The sequence below is a fragment of the Gopherus evgoodei genome, chromosome 7, assembly GCF_007399415.2.
Source record: "Gopherus evgoodei ecotype Sinaloan lineage chromosome 7, rGopEvg1_v1.p, whole genome shotgun sequence".
Classification (NCBI taxonomy): domain Eukaryota; kingdom Metazoa; phylum Chordata; order Testudines; family Testudinidae; genus Gopherus; species Gopherus evgoodei.
Window position 1 is genome coordinate 31,494,417 of NC_044328.1, and position 21,072 is coordinate 31,515,488.

Consider the following 21,072-nt stretch of genomic DNA (forward strand, 5'->3'; position numbering starts at 1 on the left):
GGAGTCCTATGTATGCCTGGCTCATGCAAATGAGTGTTTCACAATGTGTTTGTCCAACGATTATATTCTTTATACAGTATATTCAGCAGAAGGATGTGCATACCAATTCCATGTGCTTGTGGCAGCCAGGGAGAACCAAGACCAAATGGATAGCTGTATTTCATTTGAACACTGACTATCTGCAGGTCAAATCTTGGTCTCCAAACTTTTCCATCCCCAACAGATCTGCCTACAGATCCTACAAATGCTATAAATAATAATGAGAATAGTCTTTAAAACCCAGATTTCAGGGGCAACCAGAGAAGGTTTGAAATGAGTTCCACGGGTCTGCTTGTGCACAGCGATCCTTAAACTATGAGACAATCTACAACCCTAGGAGGAGAATTTTACCCTTAGCAGACTAAAGAACAAGAAACCACACACAATTGACAAATGTCTTCCTGATGCAACATTTCAAAATACATCCTGAGTACTGGTCTTATTTTCTTTAGCAAGGCTGGCATTAATTCTCTCCACTAAAATTTAATGGCGTAGAATTACAGACATACAAACAGGAAAAACTAAAATCAGCAGGTTATTTTAAATCATAACTGATGAAATTACAAAACTGCATGCAGCTTTTGTCACTGCAGAATGTATAATTTGAGCCTGCTGACAGTTTCTGGTTTAGCTAATGGCTGCATTCTAGCTTCTCCCTCTATAACAACTCTCTGCTGTACCAACCTGAATAGGCATCTTTTGAGTACTGTCATAAGTCATTGCCATCCAAGTGTTCATTTGAATAATGAAGACCCCAGCCTGGTTTTGGGCAAGTTGTTGAACCTCTCTGTGCTTCAGTTTACCCATCTGAATAACCTAATGCACTTACACCTCACAGAGATGTTGTAAGACTTTAGTAGCTGTAAAGTACTTTGAGATCCTTCAATGAAGAGTATTGTATCCACTTAAAAGTATTTCTAAGCGCTGCATACAGACCAAAAGACTGATATTCATGTGAGTATTTGACATATGTGACCACATTTTATCCTCAGATACACACATACAACTTTGCAAACCAAGTAGATGATTCTGGTTAGAAGGATAGAAAATCCAGTAGGTAGTGGACATCATGGATACATTTTTGCCTTCAGGACTGAATGAACAATTCCTGTTGACCTCAGTGGGAACTAGCTGTGCATATTTGTGTGCAGAATTTGGCACTACTTGTTTCCTCTGTCTTCTATTTTCGCCCTTTTAACACCAATCACTTATATTCTGGTCACTGCTCATTGTAACCTTGGTTCCTGTACCATCCTTTGAATGATACTTAAATCTAATATTGAAAATGTATTTTCACTACCAGGAGAATGCAGATTGACTAATATACTTTCTTTCCCCTCACATACCATTATGCTTCTCCAGACTTTTGTTACATTACCACATACTGAATTTTAGTTAAGTCTCCCACAACATTCCCTGAAAAACCTCTAGATTGTTCATCATACCAAAGGTATTAATCAACATAACACAACAAAAACTTTGCCTTCTTATTTCAGACATTTGTTATTTATTGCACTGCTTCCCAATAAAATTGCAAATGGATTTTTAAAGTGATATTTTCTCAGTCTACAAGAGCATTTAATAGTCTATTGCTCTGACACAGTCATATGATCTTTCTCACCCTTTTGTGTCATCTCACACCTTGTGTCTTTGGTTTAGTATTTAAATCCTCTCCACAGAACAAGTTTGGCAGGATGGCAGCAGCTTCCCCTGCCATCCTGCAATTTACCTTTGTCCTTGATTTAGAGTAACTACTCACCAAGGCAATGGCCATTTCCATGTCCATTCACTGCTTGGCATCACTAGTATCAACTGTGATGATAGGGACATTTTGTCCCCAAGGAACTAGATGGAGATTAAACTCTTTTCATATAGCCATCAGTTGATTACAATTTCCAGTCACTATCAGTCTGGGCTAAATTTGATCTAGGAACCTAAAGGGGAAAAAAACTCTATATCCCATTACCAATCCCTTGATGAGACTCATAGTCCCCCTACTAGTTATTTCAAAAGATTCATCTGAGATATCAGGTGCCAGGCTGGCTGTTAATTGTGCCCTTAGGCTTTAGAATTCACTGCCTAATGACAGCAGCTCAGTTACTCTGTGTTTACTTCATTTGAAAACAGACTGAATAATGACATTTTTGTTTTGCAAGCTTTTTAATTAATCTGAGCTATATAGGCTATTATTTTAATTCTGTGCCCTAGGAGGCTTCCTATGCAGTATTCCAGACATGCATATTGTATCAGTTCCTGTTTAAAAATAAACTTAGTTGAATAGGATATTGGCTTGATTGTTGTTTTTTAGTGAAGTACATTTGCGTGGGGAAAAATAATCCTATAAGTGAAATCAACTGGTAGTATACACCGCCCTGTACTCAGTGATACTGCGCATAGTTTTCCATTTGAAAAATATGGAGCAAGAGAGAACTGATGGATTTCTTTTAACTAAAAACTCTGCAGCTGATTTTCCTCTTAAATACGAAATACCCAATCATGTAAAAGAGATCAGTAAAAACTATTACATAGTAACAATCACAGGCAGCACTGTTGGATTTATATCAAAGAGATTTTTACATATAGACAATTAATTGCCAGATGACAGCAACCTTGTTAAGATTCATCTATCTATAGCCAGCCAATTCCCTTGAAAGAATAAATTCATGAAGAAAAATAGTTCAGGAAATATCAAGCTTCTGACACAACAGAATGTGCATTTGAGGAATAACAAAGACGTACATAATACTAAGAAAATATAAGGGTTTGGCTACACTTGCAGCAGTACAGCGCTGGGAGTTAAAGCTGTCTTCGTACAGCTGTGTAGGGAAAGCGCTGCAGTGTGGCCACATTTGCAGCATTTGCAGCGGTGTTGGGAGTGGTGCATTATGGGCAGCTATCCCAGCGTTCAAGTGGCTGCAACTGCTTTTCAAAAGAGGGGGGATGGGGTAGAGTGTGACAGGGAGCGTGGGGGAGAGAAAGAGCGGATTTTTCAAGCCGACACTGTGTCAGCTCCCTGCCTTGCAAATTCCGACCACTTCCCCCACCCCTCTCTCATTCACTCTTAAATGCAAATAGCCTTCAGACCAGATAAGCAGCTGCTCCAGTGGACTCCCCCCACCCCCCTGCTGTGCTGTTTCTCTTCTCAGGCAAACACTAGCTGTGGACATTCCCTGCCTGCCTCTGCTCGAGCAAACAATTGGTGTTGTTTTTTTTTAGATAAGCAGCTCCGGGAGCCCCGAGTTCACAACAAAACAAAGAGCGGCATCATAACAAAACAAAGAGAGTTCTTTAGTTAAAAGCATTATGGGAAAATTCCGGAGGTCAGTTACAGCGTAGTAAGATTAATCACTGTTTACACTGGCACTCCAGCGCTGCAGCACTAGCGCTGTTCTCTTTATTCCTCTCGTCCATGTGGAGTACAAGCAGCGCTGTAGCCAGGGAGATACAGCGCTGTATGTGCCTTGCCAGTGTGGACGGGGAGTAAGTTACAGCGCTGTAAAGCCACCACCAGCGCTGTAACTCTCAAGTGTAGCCAAGCCCTAAGAGTTAAATATGACAGACTCCACATTATCTTAAAATTAATTGTTTTTGCCTTCAGCTACAATTCAGCTTTCTATTGCCATTTCTCAACACTCTTTGTGGAACATCTATGCAAGAGTCAAGATGAATTTTACCCATGATAATATTTTTTGATTTTACAAATACACCTCTACCCCAATATAACGTGGTCCTCGGGAGACAAAAAATCTCACCGTGTTATAGGTGAGACCGAGTTGTATCAAACTTGCTTTGTCTCCCAGTTCCTTGTTCCCTGACCGCCCCCTCCAGAGACCCCATCCCTAATCACCCCCAGGATCCCACTCCCTACCCAACCTCCTGTCCCCTGACTGCTCCGACACCTATCCACCTCTCCCCTCCCCCTGATAGGCACTCACCGGCAGTGGCGGGAAGCGGAGCAACCCAGGCCAGTCCACTCCACCTTGCCAGCTCCCAGCCACGGCGCTCCGCTTCCCGCCGTCGGTGAGTGCAGGGAGGTTGGGGAAAGGATGCCCCCCCATATTCACCTGCGGCAGGAAGTGGAGCGACGTGGCCCCAGCCTGCTCCACTCTGCCACCTCCTAGCCATGGTGTTTTGCTTACCGCCGCAGGTGAGTGCAGGGAGGTTGGGGAAAGGATGCCCCCCGTACTCACCTGTGGTGGGAAGCAGAACACTGCGGCTGGGAGCTGGCAGAGTGGAGCAGCTGTGGCCAGGCTGCTCCGCTTCCGCCGCTGCTGGTGAGTGCGGGAGGAATCTCTTCCCTCAAGCCCCCTCCCCTTAGCCACATAGCTGGAGTGGGGCAAGGGAAGCAGAGCGGGCTGCTCCCAGCCCCCCGCTAATCCCCCGGGCCACTCTGGGACTGTGGGGCCCCCCAAAAGTGCCCTCCCACAGCTCCTGCCCCCCAGACCCTGGAGGGGAAGCCCCTGACTACCCCCCGAGACCCTCTGCCCCTTATCAAACCCCTTAGCCCCAGTCTGGCCCGGCCCCGTTGACATGCTGCTCAGAGCAGCTTGTCAGAGCTTTACCGTGTTAGAATGCGGGTTTGCATACATCGGGTCGCATTCTATTGGGGTAGAGGTGTCTGAACTTGTTATGTATGTGTAGGAGGAGCAAAGGATTAGGAGCAAGGAGAATCTGGAGTTCTAATCCCATCTGAGTCATTTACAGTATAACCTTGGGGAAGTCACTTGACCTATCTGTTGTTACTCAGTAAACTCAGCTGGAAATTGGATACAAACTGGACCTCTGAGAATATCAGATGCTTCTCCTGAGCTTCTCTGAATTAATAAATTACAATAAAATAATGGTTTATATGTACAATGGTGATATGCACAAGAATCAAATAAAAGTATAAGAGAAATCCCTCTTTTAATGGCAGAGCTTAACTGATGCTAATAGATGGACTGTGTGCCCCAAAGTAAATAAACTAAGAAAAAACATTGTAGGTACTGTTGTTGTAGCCAAGTTGGCCCCAGAATATTAGCGAGACAAGGTAGGTGAGGTAATATCTTTTATTGGACCAACTTCTGTTGGTGAGAGAGACAAGCTTTCAAGCTTACATAGAGTACATTTCTCAGCCCTGAAAAAGACCTCTGTGGAAACTTGAAAGCTTGTCTCTTTCGCCAACAGAAGTTGGTCCAATAAAAGATATTACCTCACCCACCTTGTCGCTAAGAAAATATGACTATCTTACTGTAGAAGAAAATAGTGGCACACAGGGGTAACTAAATATGACACACATTCCAGCTGTTCCTTTGTATTCCAGCATTCATCAGCTTAACATATTCGAGAGATTGGATTTGTATGGCCAGATTTTCAGTTGCATCCCATATAAGTTACTGAGGGGGGGAGCTACAAGGAAGCTAGTTGCAGATCTCTGATTCTGGGGCTAGTTCTGCTGCTTTCAAGGGACAGTCTGGCATCTGAGGATGACTAGACTGAAGAAGCACTCCAGCCACTTCCTCTCCTGCCCCTGAACATGCCTGACACTCCTCCTAACCAGAAGCTCATATTTCAGCAGCACTACATCCACGACTCCCCTGAGCCAGGGGAATCCCCAGCTAGGGAGATCTGCAGGCTTTCTATCCCCTTTGTGTTACCAGAGTGTTTTTTCAGTCAAGGCCTAAAGTTTCTTGAAGTATTTTCTGTATAGATTCCCATGTGTTCCTTATTAGAAAAAGTGGAGAGAGAAGAGCTAAATTATCAATGCTTAATAATGTTAGCAAGAAAAGTATATGAGCCCAACTAGTTTTTGAAGCTCATACTTCATTGAGGTGAATGCAGTAGAAGGGAAAATGAGTTCACTCATTTACTACAGCTGTGTTTTGTGTGGAGACAGTTTCATGCAAGGCTGGGTTGAACACATTAAAATAAGAAATTTGATAAAATTATCTTGGCTGTATCCTGACAACTGACAAAGATACAAATCTGATATTTTCAAATGTAGCCTTACTTATTTCTCTATAGAAGTGAATTTAGAAATATCTGTATTCTCAATATAGTGCAGAATATTACAGAATGTACACATTGTGGAGGAGCTATAAATCATAGATGCCACAATATTTTCATGGCCCTGTTTCTGTTCTGTACCTGATGAGAAGGCACAGGATCATGCCATGGTTTGAAGTGGAAAACATAATATCTTTCATGCAAAATTTCCCTGACATATCCTGAAAGCAGCAGCCCATGTTCAAAGGTGCCAAGTTTCTTCGAGCTCAAAAGTAAGGAAAGGGGAAAAGAAGGAAACAAAGGAAGAAACAAAGAAAGAAATCCTGGCAGGGGTTAGACTAGATGACCCTTTCAGTTCCTTCTAATCTTATGGTTTTATGATTCTAGGAAAGAAAGAATCTTAGCAGGTAACTCCTGGGCATGCTCAGACGTGATTTTTCAGTTAATAACTTTAGCATTTTCCAACAAATTTATTTTTCAACATACTCACTGATGTACACCTCAGTGATGAGTGGGCAGAGTCTTGGTGCTCCCACCTCCTCTCATCCCATAAGTTGACCTGCACAGCTGAGCCAGCTTGGATGGTGTCATAGTTTGCCACTGGTATAGACCAGTTGCCACAACAGCCACCACCTCCATAGAGCAAGGGGGAAGCTGGGACGGAATTATGCCTCAGAGACTCTCTGCAGCACATTGTCTCACAGGGCTAATGCTATGTTGGTGTAGCTTATGCATCACTCTTTGTTCAGAGTTGTGTCAAGCGGTACAATCTAGCCAATAGCACATTTCAGCCACTACTGTACTGTGTCAGAAAAGGTTTGACAATAATTTATTATGGTGTGAAGGTGTATGTTTTTCAGCCACACAGAACTCAGTAATGGCTGGATGGCTTTTCCCCCAAACTTTCTTATAACAGTCATCTTTGAGCAAAGACAAAGGATGCTAATGGTAAACTTGTGTATTGTATAGATAGAATAATCAGACATGTTAAAACATATAGTAAGTCAGAGCTAGTGTTAACTTCAGTTTTAACACAATACTTCTGGATTTAGCCAAATGGAAGGAAAGCAGTTGTAGCTCTGTTTTAAAGAATCTCCCTTTCTCTCCTTTTAGATGGGTACTTTCCCACCTGACTCTAGGTGCCTGAACCTTGTTTATAATAAATATCCCTGATTAAAGCTGGGAGAATCTGAATCTTGGGCAATAAAGCAGGAAAAATAAAACATATAGGATGAAATCCTGACTCCATTAATGGGAGTTTTGCTGTTGACTTTAACAGGACACGATTTCACCCATAGTACAAGGAAAACAACGTAGAGACTAGAAAGCATCCCATCAAGTTATCATTCTCTAGGACACTAAATAGTTTTAATAAATTTTATCATATATATTAAAGTTGGTTGAACTGGTAGCACCAACTATTTTTAAGGTTACCCAACACTTCCCATTATAATACCCTGTTTTTAGTTGTTTATAACTTTAACTGGGCTGAAATTTTCCCATGCTCGGAGTTAGACTTAAGTGGTGGTGTTTTTTAATTTCAGCCAAAATGGTTTAGCCATTTCCAAGAATGAGACCCAGTAAAAAATATATTGTTCTTTCCATTTTAAAAGATAATAATGACCTTTTATTTAAAAATCTCTAGCACCCCAGGTTTGGGAATTGTGATGTGAAATTTTGACATGGGGATGGCCTTTGTGTCAGGGATGTGTGCCTTTTGAAAATCTGCCTAAATTTTGCCAAGTTATAAGCCTTTGAAAATTGTAATTCACATATGCTCAGTAGAGACTTGCTAGAATGTAACAGCTAAAATCGCTGAAGATTCTATTCCATCCTTCCTAAAAATGCTCCCACATCACAAGCACCATCCCCGTCGAGCAACTGAGCAAACTCCAGGCCAGGGCTACGGGGTTGAAATTAGACTTTCCCTGTAATTGCTGCTCCCAGTTGCTCCAAGCGTGGTAGGGGCAGGGCTCTGGAACTGAGAGCTGGAAGCTCTCTCCTGTGCTGTCAAAGACCCTGCTGCTGGCACCCAAGGAGCATGGAAGCTCTAGAGGGGAGAAAAGACAGACTGAGAGAAGGGAAAGAAGTACATTGGGACTGGAGATGGGGAAGAGAAACTGATTCTAACTGGCTGGGCAAAAAGAGTGAGTGTGGGAGGTGGGGGTGGGGAAGGAAGGAGAGGCTGGAACTGGTTGGACAAGGAGACTGGGAATTGGTGTGGGAATGTAGAGGTGTGGAGGACTCTGAGTCAGTTGGCTGAGTAGGGAAACATTGGTGAAGAGTTGGGGGAAGGGGGTGACTGGGCTTGGTTGGCCTAGGAGACTGTGAGTAGGAACCAGTGGGGATGGGGGAAACATGGCCAGAGGGGAAGAGGTGGGGAGGGGAGACTGATCTGACTAGAAGCTGTGGTATGAGGAGAGAAGTGGGACTGGCTGGGCAAAGAGATTGAGACAAGGAGCCAGAAAGGAGGTGAGATAGAAGTTACATGAGGACTCTGGGCTAATGTCAGTGCATCCTTAATTCAGCCTCCTGGTGCATGCATTATGACAGTCTTTAATTACATGATCACATACTACCCTTTCCACAGGACCTTTGCCTCCTTCAGTGCACCAGGTTAGGTCCTGATCTGGGGAGAATCAGGGTTGTGAAGTGAAAGAGGATATTGTCCATAGGATGCCTGACTCGTTTGTTGCAGAAATTGGAAGATGTATAGTGAATGAGGCAGAGGATTGCAGGAAGAGAACAGATGGTCTCATGCCCTGGATTCTATCCCTGCCTCTCCCACAGAGTTTCTCAGGTGGTCACTAATTGTGAGCACCTCATTTTCTGAGTCCTCAATTTGAGGTCCTGGGATCTGATTTACAAAAGTGCTGAGCACTCACAGCTGCACCTGAAGTCAGTGGGAGCTGTGCTTGACCATATGAAGTGCTATATTATACAAAGTACTCTAAAAAGTCACATCCTAGGCATCTCAAATTGGACACTGAAAATTAGTGGAAACTTGTGACCTTAACCTCTCTCTGCCTCAGTTCCCTATCTGTGAAATGGAGATAATACCACCCCATCCCCTCTGAGGCATCTGAAAATAAATGTATTATTTTTTGTAGAGTGCTCAGATACTCTAGTGTTAAGTGTTATAGAAAAGGTGATGAAGAAATTAATAATTCTGTCTTCAGAGTAGGGTTGAATATTGTTCCATAAATAAGTCCTGTAGCCACACATTGAACAATGAGGAGAAAACAAAATATTGAATAGCTGCTCATTAAATGAGCATAATCTATTCTGTGCACTGAATGACACTGGGGACTTGTGAAAAGAAAAATAATGTGATCATGTAGTTAAAATTGTATCATAATACATATGCACAAAGAACTGAATTAAAGCTGCAGAGGCAACCTTAATTCTGGCATTTTTAAAACTTTTGAGTGTTTGACTTTGTAAACTTAATGATCTTTTAATGCAGTTATGTGTGTGTAATTATCCATCACACACACACACACACACACACACACACACACGCACACACACACACACACACGCACACACACACACACACACACACCTGCTAATTTAAGTAAGTATTTCCCCCAAAGATTTACCACGTTTCTCTCCCATTTGCACTCCACCACAGAAAGGGTTAATTTTAAGTGATGTTCATAAATTTTCCCTGCAGAAAGGGGTCAGGGTCAGGACCTTATTCCACTGAAGGAAAATTAGTAAACTTGCTGACTAAGAAGTTCAGGGTCAGGCCTTTCCTTTGTTACTCTCCATTTTAAACATTTCTCTTTCACTTTTGCTTCTCTCCCATATCTCCCTTTCCTCTACTTAGAGCTCACAACATCCTTTTTGCCCCTTGTTGCATTTTTCCCATATATATATTGTTTTCAGAGATTTTTCCCTTCTTCTCAATTTTTTTTATTCTGGATCTTAATTTTCTGTGTTTTGTTAAATTATTTTCTTCTCCATCAGTCTCTCTCTGTTTATCTATCTTGTTTCTGACAGTCATTTTAGAGTTGATTCTGACTAACAGGGAGGTTATGAATCTGAGAGGTGAAGGCAATGTGGGTGAAAGTGATCATGCAAAGATATGTTTCATGATTCCAAGGTAAGAAAGAAACGATAGAAGCAGAATAAGAACAGTGGACTTCACAAAAGGCAGACTTAAACTCAGAGAACTGGTAGGTAAGGTCCCATGAGAAGAAAATCTAAGGGAAAAGGGAGTTTAGGAGAGCTGGCTGTTTCTCAAAGAGACAATATTGTTATGACCTGGATGGGTGAAACCTTGTTATGGTAAATATAAGCCCTAGCTAAGACCAAAGAGTGTGATTGAATATTGTTTTGAGTAGGTATGGGTGGGCCTGTGAGAGAACACATAGATACTGAGGTCACTGACAACCACAGGGAAAGAGGCAGGCAGAGGCAAAGAGGCAAGAAAAGTCAAGCAGGGCAGGAGTCTGTAAGCACAGTGTTAGGCCTGGTCTACACTAGGGTGGGGGGATCGATCTAAGATACGCAACCTCAGCTACGAGAATAGCGTAGCTGAAGTTGATGTATCTTAGATCGACTTAGATTGACTTACTTCGCGTCCTCATGGCGCGGGATTAATGACCACTGCTTCTCCATTGACTCCGCTTCCGCCTCTCGCCCTGGTGGAGATCCAGAGTCGACGGGGAGCGCATTCAGGGATCGATGTATCGCGTCTAGACGAGACGCGATACATCAATCCCTGATACATAGATCACTATCCGCCGATCCGAGGGGCAGTGTAGACATACCCTTAGCCTAGAAAAAGCTAATAAACTCCTCCTTTGTTCTTGGTTCCTTCTACATTCACATTCAGAGATACATCACTTTGTACATTCTTTGTAACTAAACAAAACTGCATCTAAGAAATACCTGATTATCACCAATTTCTACCTGGAACATCCCCAGGTCCCCAAACATCACTTAACTGCTCAGGTCAAAAGGGGCAACAATATGAAAAGGCACAACAGCAAGCTATCCCAATGCAGAAGAAAGACAGGAAGAATAAGAAGAGGACAATGTGGCTCCAACAGAAGTTCTTTAGTGACCTGAAAATCAAAAAGGAATCCTATATGAAACTGGAAACATGGACAAATTTCTAAGGAGTACAAAAGACTAGCACAAGCATGCAGGGACAAAGACAGAAAAGCTAAGGCACCAAATAAATTATACCTAGCAAGGAGCATAAAAGGCAATAAGAAGTTCTATAAATACATTAGGAACAAGGAAAGGATGAAGGAAGGCATAAGTCCCCTGCTTAGCAGGGAAGGACAGCTAATAGGAGATGACATCAAGAAGGCTGAAGTGTTATTTTGCTTAGTTTGCTTCAGTCTTCACTAAAAAGGTTAATAGTGACCAGATACTCCAGAGAATTAACTACAAGCAGGGAAGGAACATAAGACAAAATAGGGAAAGAACAGATTAAAATATTTTGATAAGTGAGACATATTCAAGTCAGGAGAGCCTGATGAAATGCACCCTAAAGTACTTAAGGAACTAGATGAAGCATCTCAGAACCTTCAGCAATTATCTTTGAAAACTCACAGATGATGGATGAGGTCCCAGAGAACTGGAGAAGGGCACATGCAGTACCTATCTTTTAAAAAAGAACAAAGAGGACCCAGGGAATTATGGACCATTCAGCCTAACTTGGATACCTGGAAAGATCCTGGATAAATTATTAATCAGTTTGTAAGCATCTAGAGAATAATAGCCAGCAAGGATGTGTCAAGGACAAATCATGTCAAACCTACTTAATTTCCTTCTTTGACAGGGTTACGGGGTTGAGCAGATGGGGGAAGCTGCAGACATGGATATATCTTGATTTTTAATGCTTTTCACACAGTCACTCAGGATATTTGCATAAGTAAACTAAGGAATTGTAGTCTAGATTAAATTACTACAAGGTGGGTGCACAACTGGTTGAAAGACCTCAATCAAAGAATAGTTAGCAATGGTTTGCTGTCAAACTGCATGCAGATATGTAGAGGGATCCTCCAGGGATCTATCTTGGGTCCAGTACTAGTCAATGTTATCATTAATAACTTGGGCAATGGCATGAAGGGTGTGCTTATAATATTTACGCGACTCTAACCTTGGAGGGGTTGTTAGCACTTTTGGAGGCCAGGATTAGATTTCAAAATGACCTTTTCAAATTGGAGATTTGGTCTGAATCAACAAGATGGATAGACAAGTGCAAAGTACAACACTTAGTAAGACCAAAAATCAAATACACAACTACAGCTTGGGGAATAACTAGCTAGGTGGTAGTACTGCTGAAAAAATTCTGGGGATTACAGTGTATCACAAACTAAATATAAATCAAATTTGATGCAGTTGTGTAAAAGGCTAGTATAATTAACAGGACTGTCGTATGTCAAACATGAGAGAGAGTCGCCCCACTCTGCTCAGCCCAGGTGCGGCTTCAGCAGGAGTACCATGCCCAGACATGGACAAATTGGAAACAGTCCACAGAAGAGCAACCAGAATGATAAAGGGTTTAGAAAACTATCTATGAGGGAAGGTTAAAAAAAACCAGGCAGGTTTATTCTTGAAATAAAAGACTGAGGAGGGATCTGATAGTCTTCAAATACGTCAAGGGCTGTTATAAAGAGGATGGTGAACAATTATTTTCTGTGTCCACTGAAGGCAGGACAAGAAATAATGGGCTTAACATGCAGCAAGGGAGATTTAGATTAGATATTAAGAACTTTCTAACCATAAGGATAGTTAAGCTCTTGAATAGGCTTCCAAGGGATGTTGTGACATCCCTATCACTGAAGGCTTTTAAGATCAGGTTAGACAAACACCTGTCAGAGATGGCCTGGGTATACATGGTCCTGCCTCAGAGCAGTGGGGTGGACTAGATGACCTCTTGAGATACCTTCCAGCCCTACACTTCTATATTCTATGGGGAACTTGCAGGCAGCACTTGGAAAATAAACAGGCTCAAGAACACTGTGAACAATAGCAGTTGCAGGGCCAGCAGGAAGCATCAAAAAATGTGGTTTCCTCTGTGGAAAATATATTTGCTTTGACTATTTCAGCCTTGGCTAGGAGGAGGGATAAACAAGTCTGGAGAGTTGCTCTCCCTTTCCCCTGCAGATATTGCTTCCACCTATTTAATCAACTAAAAATATAATCGGAATCAGAGATTGAGCTTTCAGCAATGGCAACAGGAAGAGAAAGTTGCATATACTGTAAGCTCTTTGGGGTACAGACTGCCTTTTTGTTCTGTTTTCGCACAGTACCTATCACAATGAAGTCCTGGTGCAAGACATGCGATCCTAGGTGCTGCCACAATACAAATAAAAAGATAGGGCCTCTCTGAAACCTAAATTGAAATGGAGGGTAACATTTTCAAAAGCTCCAAAATGACTAAAGAGTTTAAGATTCGTTTTCCAAAGTGACTTGGTCACTTAGGACTCTGAGTTCCACTGATTTTTCAGTGGGACATTGTTCACTCAGGCTCTTTTGAAATATTTATCCAAAGTCTGAAACCATAAGATGTTTCAGGTCTGATGCGTGGCAGAGTTCTTGTTTGTTTCGAGCAACTCTCCAACTCCTATTCCCAGCTCCTTTTGGACTTGGATTTCTTCAGGAGTACAGCAGAATGTTGATCATGTCTGAAGTCCAGGTTGTTAATCCTCTTTCTTTCAGTACCCTTGGACATTAATTTCTCATAACACATGGCTTGTGCACTCCTACCTCTTAGAGGGCTTTCAATGAACTATTAAAAAAGCAATGACATTTCCTCAAAAAGTGCTTATATGTTTCAGAAAAGAGTCAAAGCTTACGGCTTGAATTGTCAAGAGAGTCTAAGGAAGTTAAGTGTTCAACTCCAATAGAGCTTCAGTGGAAGTTGGATGCCTAACTTCCTTAAGCACCTTTGAAAAGCCAGGATGGAACCATGATCCAGTGGAAGTCAATGGGAGTTTTGCCATTGACTTCAGGAGGAACAGGATTTCTCTCCAGTCTACACTGACCCATTGAAGGGGAAGTGAAAGTGAAAAGCACACAGACTGAAAATCTGAATCTAACGGAAATGTTTCATTAAAACAAATACAAACAACAGGAGGTGGTCTAAACAACCTAAAGAAAAATGTTTTGCAATTGTTCTCTCAAGGAGCAACAACTTTGAACACATGCTAAAAAATAAAATACATGTATAGAAAGGATTATTTCTAAGGACAGGAGGAGTTCTTTTCGGGGTTAAAAATCTCATTTCCTGACTGGGATTTACCATACAACGGGAATTAAGAGAAAGGAAGAATATAAAATGTAGGCCACAGTGGATTAGTTAAAACAGATTTAAGTAAATTTCACGTTTTACAAAACTATTACTAATCCCAAGTGCTCATCTTAGTAAAAAAAACATTAATATGATATAAAAGGACACTAGACATGCTGGACCAACTATATCTCTGATGCAAGTGTACTGAATACAAAATGGTGTAAAATGCTATTACTGGAGTGGAGAATTTTGATTTGGTAACATTTTGCACCCAGCTGTTGATGACTGCAAAAGGCAATGTAAAGTCAGGCCCAGGAAAACAAATTCATCTCATTTAAATCAATGGGGTTACAGCGATTAATTTGGTTCAGAGAGTCTTAAACAGAGTACCCTCAGATTTAGGAAAGCCAGACATCTAAATATACTAGAAAGGTCACCACTGGTCCAGTACAGTATCCAGACAATTCTGTAGGCTACCTATATTATAGGAAGAAGCATGGTCTTGTGGTTAAGGCCCTGGTTGAATCTAGCTCTGCCACAGGTTTCCTTTGTGATCTTGGGCAAGGCACTTAGTCTCATTCTACCTCATTTCAATAGTGTTGGGATAATGTTTGGGAGGCACTCAGCTATGAAGATGATGGGAACCATATAAATACCTAGACAGAAATCTTAACAGAGTCTTGAGTTACATGTGAAGACAGTGGTCACAGTACATAGCCTATGGGATGATCTATAGATGATCTCTTTGGTAGAAGATAGGTGTTCTTAACCACTGAACCAAGCTACAAAGTACATAAAGGGAGGGACCAAACTGCCACTGTAATGCCCTCCCTGTATAGCTGGGCAGGGCACTAAGCAGATCCACAGTGGGAAAGTGAAGAGACAGGAATGCTCCACACAATCCACAGAACAGATGTGGAACTACTCCATCAAGGATAGCTCAGCCCTACATGTCCTCAAGGAACCCCTGCTGTAGATGAGCAGAGTAACTATACAGTGATTGATCCTTGAATTCACAATCCCCTTCTCCCCGAAACACGCACCAACTCACCCTTGCACTGCTCCACCCATCATTTGCATGCCATCATGCAGGTAGCCCCAGAAAGTTAGGCTCCAGAGAGTCCAGACCATACAGAGAACAGGGAAAACCTGGCATGACATCTCCAAAGACTTCCCACCAGTTGCACAGTGAAACCAATAGCAAAATCATAAATATCCACTGCATTTTCCATCCCTAGATCTCCCAGGATTTCACAAAGGAGAGTGAAGTATCATTACCATTCTCAAGTCTATTTAGATGCTTAAATATAGCTTCAGGTCCCAAACTTTAAGTTGCCAAGTCTGAAAATTTTGTCCTACATGATGTCCCCAAGGTGTCCCAGTGACAAACCCAGGAACAGAACCCAGATTTCATTACTTCCAGCCTACTGGATTATGCTGTCTTCCTTTTAAAGAGACCACGGCATCTTTTCAGATCCCCATTTTCGGTTCTTTGCTCTCTAAGGGATGCCTCCAAATGGTGCCATCTTCTAGGGGAAGGAAAGTTTTATTGGCACAGGAGGCTATATCAGCATCTACCTTTGATAGGCTGGGGCCATAGTTTTGCTTTATCCGCAGAAAGCTTGTGGTATTTAGCAGGAAGGAATGGCAAACAATATTTGGGGCCAACCACATTGTTAAGGAGAGCATTATCTGATTGGTGAACGTATATAGGGTTGTCAGCTCTTCTTGCTACTGCTCTCAGTAGGAGCTCCCCAGAGTAACAGCTGAAGGGAGTGAGTTTTACAATTTAGTGATATGCCTGCACAAAAAAGTCAAACTCAGTAAATGATGAGAAGAATCAGATGATTCATCTCAGACAGACATATCAATGTAATAGCCAATAGTAAGGTGTGGGGAGCAGGGACCACTAAGAGGAGGGGAAAAGAAAGCAAGGATCTGGCAAATAAACCCTCCTGGATGACAACTGGTTCATCACTTTATCCTAAAGGTTATGACTGGCCTTATCAGAAGCAGCCTGAGTTATAGACACAGGTCTGACCTTGAGCAGCAGTGTAACAATGGAGGCCTTCTTTGCTGCAGTAACAGGTCTTATCTTAGGAGAAGGAGGGATGTTTGCAGGACCAGTTTGTACTCTAACCGCAGCAAATACTTTATCAAGCAGGGAAGTCAAGTCAAGCATGGAGGAAGGAGAAAAAGGCAACAACCACTACTGAGAAATCAGTCTTAGATTAGGAATTCCCTATCTCCCCTAGAGACTTCTGTGCACCTTTGTCAAAATTGCTGGAGGTGGAAGGCCCAAGTAAACAAGCATCATTTAGATCACAGGTCTGGAGTCCTGAAAAATAGAAAGGAAAAAAAGTCAACTTCCTTGTGGTGGTTTGAACAGCTTTACCTTAAGAGGCACATTTAAATGGTCTGTTTCTGACTTTATGTCTTCTCAGCATTCTTACAAGTGTGTCCTTGATGTTTTTTCACTCACATAAGGAGTTGGTGGGTGTTACTCTGATTTATTCTCTGTACTGAGACAGAGTAAGAGTTTGGGAGTTGCAGGCTGGAATCGAAATTCCTCAACACCAACATTTTATCTGCATTTCAGTTGTTGATACTGCCTCCTACCCTCCTGACATTGTGGAGCCTCCCAGCATTCCTGAACCAGTTACAGGAATTGTGGAAAGTGAATAAAATAAAGAGATGTCTGTTCCATGTTGTCTTAAGGATTACCAGAGTAGTGATCTTATAAAACTAGATGTTGAGCTAATAAAAGTAAAACATCTGTAAAAGACTAGGATATTATTCTTTGGAAGTGGCAATAAAGCATATTTCTTTGTCTGTATATAATGTAGCCTTCTTAAGAGCTGTGAACCCTGAAAGTGAGTAATACTATTCCTCACTCAGGAGCAAAGGTTTGCATGCATTGCTGTTCTGCAGTGCAGGTAGCAAAACCCATGTATTGTAATTGAGATTTCAGTCCTCTTAGGGAACACAGCAGATCCTTTAAACACCACTGGTGTTTATACACTTGAGCCATACTTACTATATTGTTATCCATGGGGATGGGCAAGCACAGCACCATCACTGAAGCCCTTAAGTGTGATAGGCACCTTCCATTCAGTCTAAATAAGGAAAGAAAGAAAGAAATGGTCTTAGGCTGCTGTCCTGTTCCCCCAACTGAAGAAGCAATGTAACAGAGGACAGAGCACTGGACTGGGACTCAGAGATCTGGGATCTATTCCTGGCTCTACCATTGACCTGCTGGGTGACCTTGGGCAAGTCCCTTTACCTCTCTGTGCCTTGATTGCCTCATCTGTAAAATGGGAATAACGAGACCTCCTTTGAGAAGCATTCTGAGAGTAGATAAAAGTGCAATATAAGGGTTAGGTGTTATTAATTAAAAACCACATCCAAAATATGTTGAAACCTTTTCTTCATGGAAATAGTAGTAACTGGTTCTAACAAAACTGGTGTTAGACCAGACATGCTAAAAAAGCTGGAGAATATAGGGAATCCAAAATTGGTCTCAAATGGAGACCATGATGGGGAATGTGCATCTGTTCAAAAATGGGAAAACTGGTTTTGAAAACTGGACCTCTGGAATTCAAACAAGATGTTTGGGTAGCTGAGATAGCCAGCCAGCTAATAGTCAGTTTGGATTTCCTTATGGCTAAAAAAAGGTGTAAATAAAATGGCAGAAAAGTTGTCCTATAAATTCAACCTGTGAAAAGTCCTATTACATGGTCTCAGGCGACAGGAAGCATTGGTGAAGGGGTCTACAATGACCAAACAGTAGACATGGCCTCTACCTGTTCTCGACAGTTGTCCTATATAATCCACTTGTATCCTCTGTCAAGGTCCATCTGCCAGCTGGTGCTGGACTGGACCTCTTCTCACCCGATGGTCGGAGTTGTTTTCAGCACATCTAAGACAGTTGCCAATCAATTCCTCTGCATCCTTTGTGATGGTGGGCCACCATCCAACAGTGAGTACCCTCTGGACAATTTCCTCCGGCCCAAAGTGTCCTTCTTAGTGTGACAGAGCTAGCAGCGCCTCCCTCAGACATGAGGGCATCACCAGCACTGGTATCCCATCATCACTGACCTTTTTTCTACCCATCGTCAGGCTGCTTTCATGCTGAAAGATGTTATAGGTTCTGCAGTTTTGCTTCTTCAGAAGGTCCTTTATTTCACAGTCCTTGAGTTGCAATTGCCAGATGTCCAGTTGTTCTTGGACATCAGCTGGGTTGAGCTGGCTGATTACACTGTTTGTGTTGTCCCAGAGTCTGTCAGGCCCCAATAAAGCTGCCTTTTTGGCTAGCTTGATTATGCCGGTGCGCTCTCACTTTGAACATGAAAGTGCTTCCAGTGTGTTTTTCAGCCAAGTCCTAGTAAGTAACCAGTGTAGGCTATGGGCTTGTTGTCTGATGACATCACGCCCCACTCCTTCCACCTGACCATCCAGTCCACAAGGACACGAAGCACCCAGTCTGAATCTGTGCAAATCATTATGTTGGTGGCTGGCTCAGCAGACTTGAGAGCCACGATCTTGGTGGCCTGTGCCGAATGATGCTTCATAGTGCCTTGGATGATTCTGTCCGTGGCAATCTGCTGTGCTACAAAACCAGCTACCGGCTTTCCATCTAGATGGTAACTCCTGCCATCTACCACCCACAGGTCTCGTGCTGCTTGTTTCGCTGACTCGTACCGCATTTCCAAAGTGAAAGGGGACTTGACTGATGGAATACTGATGTCTAGTGGTGAACATTCATGACGTTGCAACAGAGGTGTTAAAAGCTGCTATTTTTTTCTTGCCACCTAGTCCAGGGTAAGCTTTTTTGTTTAGCTCATAGGCCTCATGGGCCTTGTCCTCTAGTTCTTTAAGACCCACATGGGTTTACTGGACCCATTGATAGTCTCAAAGCAGGTAGCAGTCCCTGCATATATATTTCTCTAAACTCAGAAGTGTCATGAGTCACCACCCAGTTTACTATGGGGGCCAGTCCAGTAAGTCAATACAAGAGTCTTTTTCTGGCTAGATATCTTTCTGGACATTCAGAGGGCTTTCCCCTCTCTGAATACAGTTTCCCCATCAAGTTCTCATGGGAGAAGTATAGTCTGAATATGCCCAAGTAAATGGCCATCATCTCAGTTACATTGCCCATTGGTATCTCACGAGGATGTGCATTAAAGTCCTCACTTCCAATACACTCCTTACAATGGTGACCACCTCCTCTTTACTGAGACTCGGGGTGTGTCTCAGCTGGGCAAGCCAGTTGAGTTCACTTTCTCTGAGAGGGCCCAGCTGCTTCCCAACCACTCTTGCTTGTTCAGGAGACAGCAGTTTAATTTCGTACCTAGTTTCAGGTAGCCAGTTTGGGCCAAATTGCACTACCATGGTAGTGATTAGGGCAAACAGAGGGCATTCCCTCCCGCTCTGGCTTTCCTCATGGCTAAGAGGGGCTGATGGGTAGGTGGTGATCTTTCACTCTGAGTCCTCTCCCTCCGACTCCAACCCATCTTTGGTGAACCTGGCTAAAGGACTAGCCTTGATAGCATGGATCACTCTCTGTGATCTCTGAAGCTGCTCTTTCAGCTTGTGTAGCCTTTTCAGGCAGGCATCATGGTTGGTGATGCCTTCCCCAGACTACTTAGTTTCCTTAAATAGCTGTTTTACAGGGGCTTGTGACTCCTCCAGTTTCTTGCTGATAATGAAACCTTCCCACATCTCTCATTCAATTCACACAGCTGCTCTTCTAGCTGTGTCAGCTGCACAGTCTGATTGGTAATCTGTGCAGCTGCTGCACTATACTTTACTGACAGCTTCTCTAGTTCTAGATCTTTACCTTGTAATTGGGATTGGGTAGCTGACTCTAAGCAGCTTCACCTGCTTGTCTAGCTCCTTCCCAGTCATAGCAAGCCCATATAACAGCTCTTTTCTGATCACTTCCATGCCCTTCCCAGTTTCTGAAGGGCATCCTCCCCAGAAAATAGCCCATCCTCCTGCGGGTTGTACCCTATACCAAACAAAGAGACACATACACTAAAGATGTTTTATTGAGCTGCTGTGTCCAACCCAATAGTCTGAAGACCTTCTCCAATGCTGGTGGTTGACTCACCATCAACCAGTACAGTCCCAAATAGGTAGCATCCTAGCTGATGAGCCTATCAGCCCACCACACTGCTTATGGTCAGGGCTTTCGCTGCCCACTCTGAGCCCTGTTAAGCACCTCTGTTACAGCAACGTCCCTCGGACCACTTTCAGCCAAAATGCGTTAACAGCCCTAAGTGGGGGCCTCACTTAATCTGTGCCACTGCTGGCAAGTTCCTACAGGTAGACAGGCTAGCCGTGCCTTCTCCCTGAAACCCGAACCTTCACTTAAAAAAAAAAAATAAAAAAGAAGGACCACTTCCCTCTTGTCAGCCACTGAGGCCCACAGGAGTGCTTTCTCAACACCTTGTGAGGTTAGCCAGATCCAAGGGACTAATCCCCATTCAAGGGAATCACAGACTACAATTGCCAGACCATAGGTGGGTGGCAATAACCTTAGCCATGCAGCAGTCTGTCTCTGACTGCCGATCCCACCTTAGGATTTCCCTCCCTGAGTCATTGGACTGATGCGACCACACAGCAAATAATAAAGGGACAAAACAAAACCGAGCTGACTGGAAGATGCTAGGACTTGCTCCTCTGCCAGACTTGCTTCAGTCACCACAACTGTAATACGGTCTCAGACAACAGGGCCAGCTTCTTTGACTGGCAATACCAGTATCTAATCATCAGAGGAGTAAATT